This window comes from Petaurus breviceps, unplaced genomic scaffold (assembly GCF_028583685.1).
Source record: "Petaurus breviceps papuanus isolate PSGF00001 unplaced genomic scaffold, PetGlider_PUasm1.0 185, whole genome shotgun sequence".
Taxonomy (NCBI): Eukaryota; Metazoa; Chordata; class Mammalia; order Diprotodontia; family Petauridae; genus Petaurus; species Petaurus breviceps.
In genome coordinates this window covers 19,236,337-19,253,149 of record NW_027185797.1, presented here as the reverse complement: position 1 = coordinate 19,253,149, position 16,813 = coordinate 19,236,337, and positions in this window count along the sequence as shown.

Below are 16,813 nucleotides of genomic sequence, written 5' to 3'. Positions count from 1 at the left end.
CAGTAACACACTGCGGGATACAGTCAGGATTTTTTGAAGGTCTTGACAATTTTTGATTTGGGGCCAAATTTAAAAAAGAAAAGGGGGAAATCTGCAGGAATAACTATACAGTCTTAGACAACTCATAAGTATGATGGAGAGGGGTTGGTAGGGTTTTTATCTGAAAAAAATATGTTGGGGTTTAGTGTATGACGAGTTTATAACAAGTCAGTGGCATGCTAGGAAAATTCAGAAAGCCAGTGGGATCTTGGGTCACATTAAGAGAGGCACAGCTTCTGTGAATAAGAAAGTGGTAGTAGAAGCTCTGTTCTCTGCCCTGGTCAGACCAAATATGCAGTGGTGTGTTCTGTAATCAGTGTACATTTTAATAAAGTTATTGACAAATTAGAAGGTGTTCAGAGGAGGGCAGTAAGAACAGTGATGGGCCTGGTGATGACGCCATATGGGAAACTGATCAGTTAAAGAAATTATGGATGCTTGGTCAGTCAGTCAGTTAACAAGCATTGATTAAAAGCTTCCTATGTGCTAGGCTATATACTAAGTACTGGGATTACAAATATAAGCAAAAAGAAAGACAGTCCCTACCCTCAAGGAGCTTACATTCTAATGAAGAAGACAACATGGAAAAGGAAGTTGAAAAGAGAAAACAGGGGGAGGAGAAGGTACCCTGTATGGGGCATGATGAAGTCCGAAGGAGAGCAGCTTGATGGGAAATAAATGTTGACTGTGGGAAAGAGCAGGGGGAAGGGGAGGGGGAAGAAATGCTAGCTGTGTTAAAATACTCTGTGAAATGTCACTAGAGGAGTACTTTTCGTTCTTAAGAGCAGAATGAGGAAGAAGCTGCAGAAAAGACAATCTAGTCTTGATTTAAGGAAGATCTTCCTAACAAGCCATGCTATGGAAAGGTGAAAGGGGCTGTTTCCTGAGGAGGAGGCCTTCAATCCCTGACTGGATGATGCCACATCAGTGATGACGCACGGGCATCTTTTCCAGTTAGGAGTTAGCTAGATGACGCTCTTCAATAAAGTGAACCAGACATCCTACTCCGTGCATTACATTGGCATCCTGCCAGAACGACAAATGTCTTAGCTTCATTTGTCTTTAGCCTAAAAGGAGTCAGGAAAGGAAGCCATCACATCCTTTCCATGTCAGAACAGGGTGAGGAATGGTTGATGGGCTTAGGTATCACAACATGAGAGCTGCTATGTAATTGCATAAGTAGGAACTTTTCACTTTGATACACTGAAAGATCTGGGTACAAAGAGACTCTGATACTAAAGTCTATATGTCCTTAGACAAGTCATTTTCCTTGACTAGGCCTCAGTTTGCTCAACTGTAAAGGAAGCGGCTGAACTAGATGATTTCTGAGATTCCTTCTAGCCCTAAATCTGACACTGTTCTGTGATTTTATCTATGTGGGGACTTCCTCTAAAGACACAGATTGCAACCATTCCAGGCCATTACATACAACCTGTGCAATTATCTTTGTTTTCCCATAAATACTCATAGATGGATTTGAACTGGAGAAGAAAAAATATTTTAACCGATAAATAAATAATAAATGAAAACAAATTTAACTAATAAATAAAAAGTATTTTTTCATCAAATTGCCTTTATTTTCATTAGCCTTTAACTGAAACTTAGCGTTTTCTTCAATTATTTTAAAGCATTCTTCTGAGAAGGTCCAGCCTGACACAGGAGAACCCCTGACATGGAGAATCCAAGTCTGCTTTTGACTTTCTTTGTATCTCCAGAGCTTAGTATGGTGCCTGACACATAGTAGGTGCTGTTGACTGACTGAGGACTCTGGAGATCTCCCACTCATTCATTTAACACCTCAGGGTACCAATGTATCTCTTGGGTTGTTGATCTGTTGTCCTACATTCTTTCACTATAGCCGATCTACCTCATTTTCTGGTCTAACATATACTTGCTAATGTCTTTTACAACACTTCTTACATGTAAGACATGGACTAACGGGATATTTGTTGCTTTTCCTCAATGGGCAATTTAACCCACATTTAGTTTTGCTTGTGCTTGTCTGCCTTACTCATTCAGTTTCCCAGGGGGGTTGTTGAGAGGAGGAAGAAGAGGAAATTCCCTGCTTGAGAACAATGGATCCTACAATTATATTGTGTTTTCCGGTGGAGGGTCTTTTCTTACACTCCTGGGGCTGATCCAGGCTGAGATTGGACTTTTATTAACTACCATAGAAGAGATTTTGGGATATTGCCCTGATGGGATCAGAGACAACTTTCAACCAGGCAGCTTTCCTGGAAAGCCTCATCCTTGAGAATAATTAGCTCAACTTTGAAATGACATTCATTATGATATAGTGCCATCGACTGTCTACTGATAATGTAGATGTCACTTGACTCTGTTTTTATTTGCTGAGCTGGTGCCCGATGGGCTTCTCTGCATCTCTGGGCTAGCTGCTACTGTGCCAGGTTGCTAAGAGATGGTCTGTAGAACAGGCTGATGGGTGTTTTTTTGCTGGCAAGAAGACTTCCTCAACTTCTGTTGCTTTCCTTCTCTCTTGTTTTTTACACTTCACAGTGAATGGCGAGGATGTTTTCATTCTTCCACTGAAAATAAAAGATGGTGTTGAGAATTCTTTATCCCCTATTCAGTCTCCCAAGTTCTTCTGTGCTTCTGGGCCATTGGATTGTACAGAATGGCCTCCAACTAGAATGTGAATTCTTGCCTCTCTACACAATTAGATGGCTTATTTTTCTTTCAGGTTGAACCAGTGATTTCAATGGTGTCAGCAACTTCCAGTGTGGAAATTCCCTTCATTGGTATAAATGGGCAGCTGGTCAATAACTTAAAGTTCCAGAGAGTTGCCTAGAACACTGGGAAATTAGTCATTTTCTCAGGGTCACACTCTTAGGCAGGATTTATATTTAGGTTTCCTAGATACTGTGACTGGTTCTTTACCATAATTCCTTTTTTTTTTTTTTTTAACCAGACTTGTGATGTTATGGATATAGGGATCTCCCGATGAGGAAATTCCCTCTACCATTGCATGATCTTGCTCTGGAATGGTTTTAGAAGGTTGTCCTGGGAAAGAGAAAGGGAAGGGAAAGAGCATTTATATCATACTTACTATGTGCCAGGCCCTTTACAAATATTATCTCATTTGATTTTACAACAGTCCTGTGAGGTAGGCGATATTATTATCCCCATATTACATTTGAAGAAACTAAGGCAGAGATATTTTTTGTTTGCTGTTGTTTTTTCTAAGTGACTTGCCCAGGGTCACTTAGTGAATTTCTGTGGCTAGATTTGAACTTGGGTTTTTTTGCCTCCAAGCTCAGTGCTCTATATACTTTAACTATTTGATAAGCTTGAGTTAAGTGTGTGTCCCTGTGCTAGGCCCTGAGGATACAATGACAAGAGACAAAAAAGGAAACAATTCCTGCCTACAACTACAACTTATTTTAGGGGGAACATCATGGACAAGGAAAGACAAACAAGGAAATACAAAATATACATGAAGCAAATACAAGTTAATTTGAAGGTGGGGGTTGAAGGAGGCTCAAGGAAGGCCTCATGTAGCACGTGGGTAGTCCTTGACCTTTTGAAGTAAGCTGGAGATCCTAAGGCATGAAGATAGAAGAAAGAATATTGATTTTGGGGAATAAGAAGTGAAGCAATTTGGCTGAAATAAAAATGTGCGAAAGAGAATAATGTCAATGAATATGGAAAGGAAGGTGGGAGTAGCATGGGAAGGGCTTCAAATGTCAAGCTAGAGAATTTGTATTTTCTGCTAGATATAACATAGTCTTTTCTTGGGGAACTGTTTGGAGAATGAACTGGAAATGGGAAAGAGAATGGAAGGATTTTGCATGTAGAGTGAAAGGGACAGGTGTGGGGGACATTATGGAGACAGAATCTACAAGACATTAAAATTGATTGGATATGGGAGGTACGGAAGACAGGGTTGTTTGTGACGGCTTAAATGTGGGTGAATAGAAGCAGGATGGCTCCCTTAAGACAGAGAGGGAAGTTTGGAGACCCACAGGTGCCTGCTGAGTATGATTCAAGAGTCTAAAAGGGAAGATATCTCGAAAAGGATGGGAGGCTTTCAAAAATGAAATTCTGATGATGTCATCACAAAATAGTCCAGTGAAAATGAAAGGAAGATGAACACAGAGAATTCAACACAGCTAAAACGGGTACTCAAAAAGGAGTGGAGATCTTTAAAGAACAGGTAAAAATGATACCTAAAGGAACATCAAACCAAAGCTTTATACAAAAAGAATGATGCTTAGCCAGGAAAATGAAAAGCTCAGAAGAAGCCTGAGTTTTCAAAAAATGTAAAGAAAAATAGAAAGGGATGTTTTCCCCTCCTACCTCTTCCTGGAGCAAGAACAATAAGGAAGTGATGAACCTTGGCTTGGACGGATGCTGTGTAGACAGATGACAGAGAGAAAGCAGAACTACCCAACTCCTACTTGGCTTCTCCCTTCTCTGTCAAGGAGAATGATCTTCCAAGGAGACAAGGAAGAACAAACATGCACAAGATGGGTGAGGAAGGTGGCAAAAGAGGGCTTCCTCCATATTCTTACTTTAGAGCTGAAAGGGACCTTAGAAGTTATCTAGACCAACCCCCTCCTTTTTCAGATGAGGAAACTGAGTCCCATGGAGGGAAATGATTTGCCTGAGGTCAAAAAAATAATTAGTAAGGGCGGCTAGGTGGCTCAGTGAATGAGCACTGGCCCTGGAGTCAAGAGGACCTGAGTTCAAATTTGGCTTCAGACACTTAACACTTACTAGCCATGTGACCTTGGGCAAGTCACTTAACCTCAATTGCCCTACCCTCCCCCCTCCAAAAAGCAAAATAATAATAATAATTATCATAATTAGTGGCAAAACTATGTATCTGTTCTCTTTTGAGGACCAAACTATTTATATTCCAAGAGGTCAATTGTTAGGTTGAATTAATTTTTTGGCCAAAGGAAATCTTGATATAATTTAACAAATTATGGTGGGATTGATACTTGCCATGACGATCCAGATCCTTAAAGTATTGAAATATGCTCTGTTGCCATAACAAGAGAAATCTATGGAGACACCTCCAGCAGGAATGATGAGGACCGAACCAAAACCCAGTAAATTAGGAAGGCTTCTGAGAGTCTTAGAGAGATGCTGAGGAGTCTCCAGGGCAGTTTCTCAAGCTGTTTTTGTTCCCCCATTCCTGGTGCTCCTCTTGCAGCCTCTTTTGTGTAGGTCAGGGGGTTTGTTTTCCTGTCTGTGTAGATGTGGGGGGAGGAGGGTAGAAGTCTTGGCGGTCGAAGCACAGGCCTGGCCTGGCTGCAGCTCTAAGGGGGTACTCTAAACTGCTGGTAGGATGAGTCATGGGAAGGAGCCCCCATTGGAGAAAGCTCAGTTTGCCAGAGAGACTTTCTGGGACAGGGGCTATGGTGTGTGTGTGTGTGTGTGTGTGTGTGTGTGTGTGTGTGGTGGGAGAGAGCTGGAGTCCTCCAAAGGTTTACAGGAAGAACTCAACAAACAAAAACTTAGATTTATGAAGGTCTCTCATACCTTACCCCCTTATAGTTTGGGGTTCTTTGTGAAACAGGCACAGTCGCCTTATTTCAATCTCCCACGAACTCTGCTGAGCAGTTAGAGAGTACCCATTTTAAAAATGACGAAACTAAGGAGGTTGCACTGTTTTCTCAAAGTCAAATAAGTTAATGGCAGAGGTGGACCTAGAACTCAGGACTCCTTATTCCCACCCTCGGGTGCTTTCCACATGAGGCAGTTTAATGGATCTCTTCTCCAACTCACTGATGTGGGTACTTCCTCTAAAGATGTAGATGGCAATCTGTCCAAGCTCGTCCATCTCCTGTGGCTTTTGTCGATGCCCACCTGGTGTGCCTGGGATCTTCCTCTGGCCCTATTCACTTTGTCTGAATACCAGGGAAGCACATGGATTGTCCCCTTCTTCCCCGCTCTTCATTGTTCATCATTGAATGATACCTTTGCACTCTGGCTGGAGGTGGCGGATTTCTCTCATCATGACACTACAACATATTTCAGTAGTTTTATCACAAGAGAAGTCTGACTTCATTTACAGTCACATGTCTCCTGATAGCCTTTACTTTGCTTTTTCATCACTATTCTTTTTTAAAATGATGTAGCTTATATGGTCAGTGTGTCACTTTCTATTGCCCTGGGGGGCAAAGGGGAAAGGAATCCACAACTTTAAGTCTTTGGAAAGTGTGGTGTTAGGTAACTCACAGCTGTAAGTGTCAGGAGATTATTGCTTTTAAAAAGCTGGCCCTTTGTTTCAGGGAGAAGCTTGAGACCATTAAAAGCATTGTATAGCCCTAGCCTTGTCTCCTCCTGTTCAATTCTTGGCTTAGTTCATTGTCCATACACGTTACCTGTCCTAGATGTACTGATGGGCCAGCATCCAAATGAGTACCTTAGTCTGGACAATAGATATTATTCAGCCAGTGTGTGTGTGTGTGTGTGTGTGTGTGTGTGTGTAGTCAGGCTAAATGCCTCTTCTGAGATATTACAAATATCATTTAGGAGACTCTGCAGGGGTCAGGGAAATCATTACAATATTATGTCCAAAGAGGAAGGGCTGTAAGGCCTTGCCACCTGTCATTCTATAGGGAATCCCTCTTAGATCTGGAATCTGCATTGGATGCCCTCCATGACGATAAGAGTCAGTCAACAAAAAGGCATTTATTGAATGTTTACTGTGTGTCAGGCTCTGTGCTGGTAAGAGGGATTTAAAAGGAAGCTAAAATTGTCCTTCCCATAAGGAACATATATTCTAATGGTGGGGACAACATGGAAATACTTAAGTACCTACAAGATATAGTTGGAGAAGGAAAGTAATCTGGAAGGGGAGGCATTAGCAAATGGGAGGTACAGGGAGGGGTGAAAAGTCCTTCTCAAAAAGTAGCCTTTTTCATTTCTTGAAGGACATGAGGGAAGGCAAGAATGGAAACCCCAAGCATCAAGACAGGTAATGCAAAAGAAATGGTGGTGTCCAAGGGACTGGTAAGCTGCATGCACATGGAGGGGAGAAAAGTTCGAGAAGACTGGAAGGGTGGGAAGAGAATAGGAAAAGCTGCTTTTGATGAGCATGTTTCCCTGTTTTATGCACTACTTGATTATAATAATGAGCAAAGTTCTCTTTGTTTTTCTTTATTAAATAACTCTCATTTAGCTCTGACATATGTGGGAGAGGGCCTTCGAGAAGGTTTGCTTTATTGAAGCAAATGTTTGATTTAAATAGTCCATAAACAACCAACACAATGGCATCTCATATTCTTAAAATTTAATCAATCACATTACTAAACATCTGTAGAATAGTGTTTGCAAAAGCTTTCCTGTTCCTTTCTCATAACCTTCATTGAGGTTGTCCTTGATACATCTGTGGATCAGTCTCATAGGCTTTTTATGGAGCCTGGAAAGTATGTACAGATCTGTAGTCATTAAAATCTTCTTGGTCTACTGCAACAAACTGACACCATATTTGGTCCTTAGCAAATCATTTAACCTTTATTTATTTCAGTTTTTCCTAAAATAAGGGGAAACAGAATCTCATTTGAGAAGACTGGTGATTTTCCCAAGATTCCTGGAACCAATGTGCTATGTATGTGTAAGGCGTTATTTTGAAATTAGAAGGCAGTAATAGATTTTGTTGGGCATCGAGTTTCAGTAGTTAGAAATGCTTTCTTTGATATCTAGCTTGCCAAAAGCTCTACATGGGCCTTTCCCTAAATGGTCCCTTGGGATTTTAAAAATTTCTGTAGTTTAAGAAGCAGCTAGCTGTAAGATGGTGGACAGAGGGAGCAGGAAGCCAGAAAAACCTGGCTGCTGTTGCCCATCTGAATTAAATTGGCTGGGGGTCACTAGGTAAGTCATTCAAACCCTCAGGGCTCTAGGACTAAATATTATGGAGAAGGCACCATCTTGCATTGGCAGAAGGTATTTTCTCAACCAGGAATTTCTAATAACAATGAAATCACAGACTGAGTTCCCATCCTGTTCCTATGTGTTGGCCCCATCTATCTTCTCCCAAACTAATCTCAGTGTCTAGCTCAGTGGTTCTCATTCTCAAGCATTTTTGCATTAGAGATCCCTTTGGCAGTCTGGTGAAGTCTATGGAGCCTTCTTGGAATTGTATTTTTAAATTGCTGAAGGAAATGCTAAATTTCAGTTAGAGGCCAGCAAAAATAAAGATGTGATTTTTTTTCCCCCATCCAAGGTCACAGATCTCCTGAAATCTATTCCTAAAACCCCTGGGGATCCCAGGTTAAGAGCTCCTGGCCTAGCCTTAGGATAGAGCCTTTTTATCAGTTAGTGGTTGAGATGCCGAATGGGAAGTGAAACTTCTACCAAAACTAAAAAGGAAATGAAATGAAGTTAGCTAAGGACAGTTGTCCTTGAAAATAAGGTCGGAATCAGCAAAGTGTTCAAGAACTGGGGGGAAGGAGTCAGAAACAGGAACCCCACCCAGATGTACTTAGGTGTGACTGGATTGGACTCTGACTTTTGATGGCTGCCAAAAGCAAGACCTACAATAACTTTTAAGTGAGTTTGTTGGCTCTCTACAGAATGCCAAGGTACACACCTCTGCCCTCACTTGCCACCTGTTACTCAACAGAATCCTGCACTCTGGTTGATGCCCACACTAATTGGTTGAGGATTAAAGCTTAACTGTGCTGGGGAAAACAGGAAAGCAGGGGGAAAATCCACTGAACTAGGAGTCAGGAGACAGGACCTGGCATCAGAAGCTGCATTGATCTCACTTGCTGAATGCCATGGCCAGGGCACATGACCTTCGCCATACTTGTGACCATTATTTCATTGAGAAGGTGGGATGGTTGTGTGTGTGTGTGTGTGTGTGTAGGGAAACTGTTTTCTAAAACACAGTTCTAAAGAATGGTGTGCAACCCTTGAAAGTATATGAAACACAGGCAGTAGAAAAAGCCAAATGGTCGTTATAGGTACATTTTTTTAAACACCATCTAAAAATTGCCTGGGCAGCTAGGGGTGCAGTAGATGGAGCTCTGGGCCTGAGGTAGGAAGATCTGAATTCAAATATGGCCTCAGATACTTACTAGTTGTGTGAACTTGGGCAAGTCACTTCACCCTTTTTGTCTCAATTTCCTCATCTGTGAAATGAATTGGAAAAGGAAATGGCAAACCACTCCAGTATCTTTGCCAAGAAAACTCCAAATGGGGTCACCAAGATCAGAGGTGACTGAAATGACTAAAGTCAGACACAACTGAAATGACCCAACACCAACAAATTGCCTAACCACATTTCCAAAAGTGGTACCATGCTTATCAAGTAAGGTGGAATTTAGGCAATCCTCTGGGTAGCTTGTACTAAGAACCCCCTTCCCCTCAGACATCTGAGTAAAATAGTAATAACAATAATAATGAATTTCTATAGCACTTCAACTTTGCCCGTTGCTTTACACACATGATTTCTCTACATGACAGCTCTGTCAAGTAGTTAACACAAGTATTTTCCACATTTTACAAAGGAGACAGCTGAGGTTCTGAGGGGGGCAGTGACTTAGAGGCAGTATTCAAGCCCCTCAGCTCCAGGATGGCCTCTTGGTAATACCATATTAAGTCACCTCTTTGACCTCAGTGGTTTGGACCATTTCCTTTATTCTTCATTCTCAATGTTTTAACACGGATTAAGGAGATGATTACTTTGACCAGATAGGGCTTTGGTTTGTAGTATTACATCATTCCTTCCTTCCCCTCTCCCCTTCCTCTTTGACTCCTTCAATGAAAGACTGTAATCCAATGAAAAGAACACTAGCTTGAAGAAGGAAGGTCTACAGGTCTGAAATCTGGTCCAGACCCTTCCACTCATTAGGCCTATGCCCTTAGGTAAGCCTTCTCACCTTTTTTTGGGGGGGGGGGCAGCTGAGGTGATCTTAGTTTTCTCCTCTGGAAAATGGCTATAATGAGCTGCCCAGGACTGGTTCTATACTCCTTCCTGGTTCTGTTTTGTTACTGTCATCAATGCATTTAGGTTCTGCTAACAATCACCACCAATTTATCAGGCCCAGAGGATGCAAAGACAAAAAACCCAAACCACACCCTGCCCTTAGGAGTTTACATTCTGCTGGGGAGTTTTGGAGGGGAACTGCATTTACCAGATAATGAGTGCCAGGCAACACTCACATCAAAAGGCATCAGGGAAAGGCACCCAGTTCCAGGTGCCACCAGAGCCAGGACTTTAAGGAAGCTAGGGATTCTGGGGGTGGAGGTGAGGAGGAAATATCTGCCAGGTATTTAGGATTGCCTACGCAAAGCCTGAAATGCCACCATGTAGGGTACACTGAGCTTACTCCAAGGCTTAGCTGACTGGGAGCCTTAGCTTGGCAGTGAGGGGTGTAAGGAAGACAGTATCAATTTCTCTTTGCTCAATCTCTGTGATGCTTTCAGGATATTAAAAGTGACAAAGAAAGGGCTGTCTTGTCTGCCTTTGCAAAACATTCACTGGCTCAGGGAGCACTCTCCCCAGAAAGAAGAACATTCTTCCCTTGGGGATGAAGACCTTGCCAAGGTTTTCTAGTCATTCCTCATCGACTTGCTAGGACTGCCGGTCATGCCAGATGTGTAAGAAGTATCCCAAATTTGGGATACAGAAAAATCGAATTAAAGTTTAACTTCCTTAAGTAAATCCATGCCCCAGTTTCCCAGAAGTACTAAGAAAAGCAAGATCATTGGGAAAGGCTTAAAATACCTGAGAACAAATAATTTTCAAGAACTCTCAAGCCCTTGAGAAGACAAAAGCTAGCATTTACACTGAGCCTTAAGGCTCGCAGTGCATTCTGCAATTATTATCTCTTTTGTTACTCACAATCACCTTGGGAGGTAGCTGCTATTATCTGAATTTTAGACAGGAAAAACCTAAGGTAGACAGAGGTTAAGCATAGTAAGTGTCTCAGGTCAGATTGTTTGAGGGAGGATTCAATTCAGGTTTTCCTAACTCTAAGTCCCCTCCTACCAAGCCACCAAGAATGATTATTTGCAAATAAACACTTGAGTAACAATTATAAATTCCTCTGCTCAGTTTACTGAAACTGGCCTCTTATAGGTTCCATGAGCCTTTGTTGGCCTAGTTTGAATTAGGGTTCTTAGTTCTAGAAGGAAGGAACCCCAGAGGCCATTTTCTAGTCCAACTGCCTCATAAAGACGAGGAGATTGAGGCCCCCAGTGCAAGGGAGGTGACTTGTCCAAGGTAATTATCTAGGTAACTTGCACTAAAACTCCCTTTCTCTTGGGTAGCAAATAGCAGAGCCTGTATTTGAACTCTCTGGCTCTAAACTATGGTGAAGCAACAACTAATAAAAAAAATCTATACTTTCACTAATTGAGATTGTCCTCTACATTAGCCAAAACTGTCACTGATTTTTTCACAAAATTCCTGTTTTTTGGGTTTTTTTTTTTTTTTTTTTGGACGGGGAAGGTGAAGCAGTCAGGGTTAAGTGACTTTCCCAAGGTCACACAGTGAGTGACAAGTGTCTGAGCTGGATTTGAACTCAGGTCCTCCCGACTCCAGAGTTGGTACTCTATACACTGAACCATCTAGCTATGCACCCCCCCTTCTAAAAAATTATTTTAGATTTAAACAACAGAACACAAATACAGAAAAAAAAAATTCCTGTTTTTGAGAGAGGATTGCAGTGGAGTGGAGAGACCTTTATTAGCTGTATGCTTTTGGGCCAGGTGAGTCAGGATCTACTCTCATTGCAGAGCAGGTTGATAAACCACACGTGATTCCTTAGCTCTCAGCTTTGAACTTGTGCCCTGGCTACGGCTTGTGGGGTAGCCCAGTATTGTCAGACTTAAATAAAAGGAGGGGATAGGACTCATGAAACCGCACATGAGGATCCTTGGGATCACAAGCTGACCTAGAAAACAACCCATTAACTTTATTCTATTGTATTTCTATTTAATTTACTAAATATTTCCCAATTCCATTTTAATTTGGTTTTGACTGCATTCAGAATGTAGTGACATTGATAGCCAAAGAAAGGGAAGGTTGTAACATTAGAGACATTCATTCTTCCATCTCCTACTAAGCAAGGGGCCACAGGTCTAGTAGAGCAAAGGAAATTTTTCATTCATTTTTTTGGGGAAGGCAAGGCAATTGGAGTTAACTGACTTGCCCAAGGTCAACCCACCCAACTAGTGTGTCGTGTCTATGGCTGGATTTGAACTCATCTCCTCCTGAGTCCAGGGCTGGTGATCTATTCACTGTGCCACCTAACTGCCCTGAAAGTTTTTCATTCTAAAAAAGGTTTTCTGAGCATTTCCATGTCAATACATATTATAGTTTAGGGAGATGAACATAAATGTTTACTGACTGATTAACATCCTGTATAGTCGGTTATAGTTTTTCTGTTGTGGGGATGATTAGTGTATATACATTATGTATGTATATATGTGTATATGATACACATATAATGTATATTATATGTAATAATAGCTCACACACACTTATATAACACTTTACCAGTTGCTTTCTTAACCAAGGTAGGCTGAACAAGGAATATTTCCCCATTGTACAGATAAAGAAACCAAGGCTTTTTGAGGTTAGGTGACCTGCATAAGAGTCATAAAAGCTGAGACTTGGGGACTCAAATCTAGGTCTTTTTTCTTTTTTTGTGGTCCAGCACTCTGAATACAACATCTTATGTTCCCATTGTGACCTAACCTCTTTGAAATGATGCTTGAGGATGGTCCATAAACACTAATTATTATCATAAACTTTGAACTGCAGCCTAGGTTGAATTCAAAGTCCTCAAGTGCAGCCCTTTGACAGAATACAAATCTGTTTAGATTCCTTCAAAGGGCCACACTTGAGCACCTAAGGGGCCACATGTGACTTGGAGGCCTCAGGCTCTCCACCCCCATGCTGGTGGCCCTCTTCCTGTTCCTTTCTCCTATCTGCTGATTTTTTGATCCCGACCACCCCAAGAAGACTATATTTTTCAAAAAACTTGCTTAGAGGAAAGGACAGCCATATATGTGCATATATGTGTTAGCATGCATTTGTGTACCTTTTCCATTTTACGTCTTATTTATAATTTTTGTGTGTGATTTTATTGGGTATAGAATAATAATAATAACAGCTGGTGTTTATATAACATATTAAGGTTTGCAAAGCACTTTACATAGAAAATATTAATATGTGGGTTTTTTTTGTTCAAGCTTCCCTTTTATTTTTATTATTTTTTAACATTAATTTTTGTAAGATTTTGAGTTCCAAATTTTTCCTCCTTCCCTCTTCCTTCCCCTCCCCAAGATACCAAGTAATCTGACAGAGGTTATACATGTACAATCACATTAAACACTTTTCCACAATATGTGGTTTTCTAAGACCACATGCCCCCACAGGGATCCTCATTTGAGTTTGCCACCACTGTTATAGAAAACACCTAGTGCAGAAACAACCTCTGTCCATGTAGATAAAACAAATATTTTTAATGTCTATTTATTGAATTTTCAGGATTAGCTACTCTAGAAGGCACTTTGAGGGACAGTGGGCCCTTTCTTGTTCCCTAAAATCAAATGCCTATAGATCACTGGGCCAAATCTCCCAGTGGTAATTTCTACAAGAGCTTTGTGGAACAATGGGGTACAGTAAAGTGAGTGCTCTACTGGGAGTTGAGGGCCTGGATTCCAATTCTGTTTCTATCAGTTACTAAGTAAACATGGTGAAATCACTTCACCTCTTCGATTCAATTCAATAAACATTTATTAAGCCCCTACTATATGCCTAGGTGGCCCAGTGGAAAAAAGTGCCAGGTCTGGAGTCAGAAAGACCTGAGTTCAAATTCAGCCCCAGACACTAGCTGTATAATAATGGGTAAGTCCTTTAACCCTGTTTGCCTCGGTTTCCTCATCTGTAAAATCTTCTGGATTAAGGAAATGGTAAACCATTCCAGTATCTTTGCCAAGAAAACTCCAAATGGGGTCATGGAGAGTCAGAACAACATGTGCCTTTCTGGACCTGCCTCAAATTTTCTTCTCTGCAGAATGATGGTATTGGACCAAATCAGTGGCCACTTCTGTGAAGTTTGGAGTCAGCCAAAGGGCTGCACTTGAGGATGTAGAGGGCTACATGTTCCCCACCCCTGGATTAAAATGGTCTCTAAGGTTCTCTCCAGTTCTAAATCTATGACCTTATGAAAAGTGTAGCCAGATGCTGGGGTCTCCAGGGGTCATCTCCTGGGACCTCTTTTCCTCTTTCCCCTCTCAGGAATGGGCAAGGGCTAAGGCCTCCTGAGCTCAGTAGATCATCACCTGACTCACTTTTTAAAAAGGCCTATTCACTGAATGGGCATTAGCTCACTCAAAGTGAGAACCTGGAAAGATCTTAACTTAAAAGGGTCAAATTCTCTCACATCCTGGGCCATCTCCAGTCCTGATGGATATCTGGCCGCTGCACCCAGAGGGCTCTGGAGGAGAAAGTGAGGCTGGTGACTCTGCACAACCCTCCCTCAAATCAGTCAATTGTAGGTCACGACATCATCTCCCTGATATCATGATCCTCTTTGAGAATGGACAAAACACAACCACTAGACTCTGATCTCCAGAGTCCAGCTCTGTATGGGAGATCGAACTGTCGCAATTATTTTAATGTTTTACAAAGCTTGGCTAAGTTTAGATACGTTGTATAATATTTATCTTAACCAAGAATGCAACAATTCTGGAATTGAGTTCAGTTCAGCAAGGATATGCTCAGTTCCTTCTAGGTGTTAATGTATATAGCATTGAAAGGGGATGCTAGCCTTCTGTGGCCATCATGGTGTGTCTATCAGTGTCCCCACAGGTACAGCCATTTACTGCATATTACAGTTGGTCATTATTCTTTCCGTGTCAGGTAGGATTTTTTTTTTTTAAGCAGGAACTTTGTGGGGAGAATACCCTCAAGTAGACAGTCAGTGAAGGGTCAGCTTGTGCTTTTTGGAACAATATGCAACTCATTAAACCCTCAGAATAAACAAATCGCTCATCAGATATGTGTATTCCTCAAAGATAAAATACAGTAAATCAAATTTTACTTTATAAGGTAGAAAAAAAGTGGACAGAAATAACGTCAGATACTTGGATTACTCCTTGGGAGCTGCTTCACCTAATTTGTATTTGGTCTCCCACACCTACATTAAATTAAAAGTACTGGACATAAGTTATCTCTTCTGATCCTCTCCACACCCTTGGGAGGCAGGTGCTGCCCATGCATCCATTTAAGAGATAAGAAAACTAAGGTTCAGGAAGTTAATTGCCCTACCCCAGGTAAATACCTCTTTAAGGATGATTAGAAGTCTGGTTCTACCCGGAAAAGAAAACTTCCTTTAGTTTCTCTGTTCATTAGAATTCTATCTTGCTTGCTACTTCCTTCAGAATTTTTTATTATACAGTGCAGATAATCTTTTTTTTTTTCTAATTGGAAGGAACAGGGAAAACATTCATTTTATATCAGATAGTGGTTAAACCTTCCACCAGCCATAGGCCTTGACCATATCACCATTAAAATGATTAGTTTATATATTTCCTAGTGTTTAACTTAAGTAGATCCCAGGTTAAATTACATTAGAATACAGGCTATTCATTCTGTGTCATGAGAAGTTTGCAATCGGTACATTTGGGGGTTTTAATCTTCATTCTTTATCTAGCAAATGGAACGGATGTTATGCAATTTTAGTTGCTCCAAGATGTTTTATTTCAAGAAAGTGTTTTTATCATTTTGGGGATGGAAAAAAAGAATGATATAGGGCTTGACCTTCTGAAAACCTTATCACCTAGTCCTTACTGGTTTTCCAATTCGAGCCTTAAAGATGGTTAGAGATTGTTCTTCTTTTCACATCTTTCGTGGAGATAATACTATACACCCAGCCTCAAGAGGTAAAGCGATCTGGGTAATTTTTGCAGTAGAGGGATCTAAGCCTAGAAGCCTCTTCAGTGTCGAACAGTAGACTCACTCAGCTAGTAGAAACTTAGAAGCAACTAACTGCTTTTTCCTTTTTCTGGTGACTCAACTACCGCTTCCTTCTTCCTGCTCAGAAGTCTGGTCCAAGTGAAAGAGCTCTCTATTTAAGAGTCCCAGGACCTGGATTCAAATTCAATTGAATTCAAATTCAAATCAGGACCTGTGCGACCTCTACAAAAATGAGGGGGTCGCTCCCAGCTCTGCATCTACGATCCAATGGGCATCAGACCTGCCAGCGGGACCCCCTAAACCGTGGGGGGCGCCTGCCATTCGAGGGGATCATAGGGCTCCAGCCGCCCTGTGGTGCCAGCCCGGGGGTACATTCGGAGTCAGTGTATGTCAGGGGGGAGGCCTCCTGCGGAAGGCTCGGGCTCGGTGGTCCCAGTCCCCGCGTGCACCCCCGGGAGCAGCCGGCCCGCGGAGGCCCCCGCCCAGCTCGCTTCCCCAGGTGCTGGGGGGTAGAGGAGGGGGAAGTGGGGGGGCGCACACTTGGGGGAGCGCGTTCCAACCCCAGCCCAGCCGCCTCCGAGATTCCGACTCCAACACCTGGTCCCCAAATCAATTGCAGTCTCCCGAGGGGGCGGGGCCGGAGGCGGGGCGGCCTCGTCCTCGCCGGCGGCTGCCATTGGCTGGTCCGCACGTCCGTCCCGTTTCTCGGCGCTCGACTAGGGGCCGCAGGGTCGGTCTCGGGCTCTCCAGCCCCGAGCCCCAACGGACCGGAGGCGCGTTGGGGGCGGGGCTGGCGGCCGCGTCATCGCCGCCAGGCCCCGCCCCCCCCCCCCCCCCCGGGGGGGGGCCCCGCCTTCATCCCTG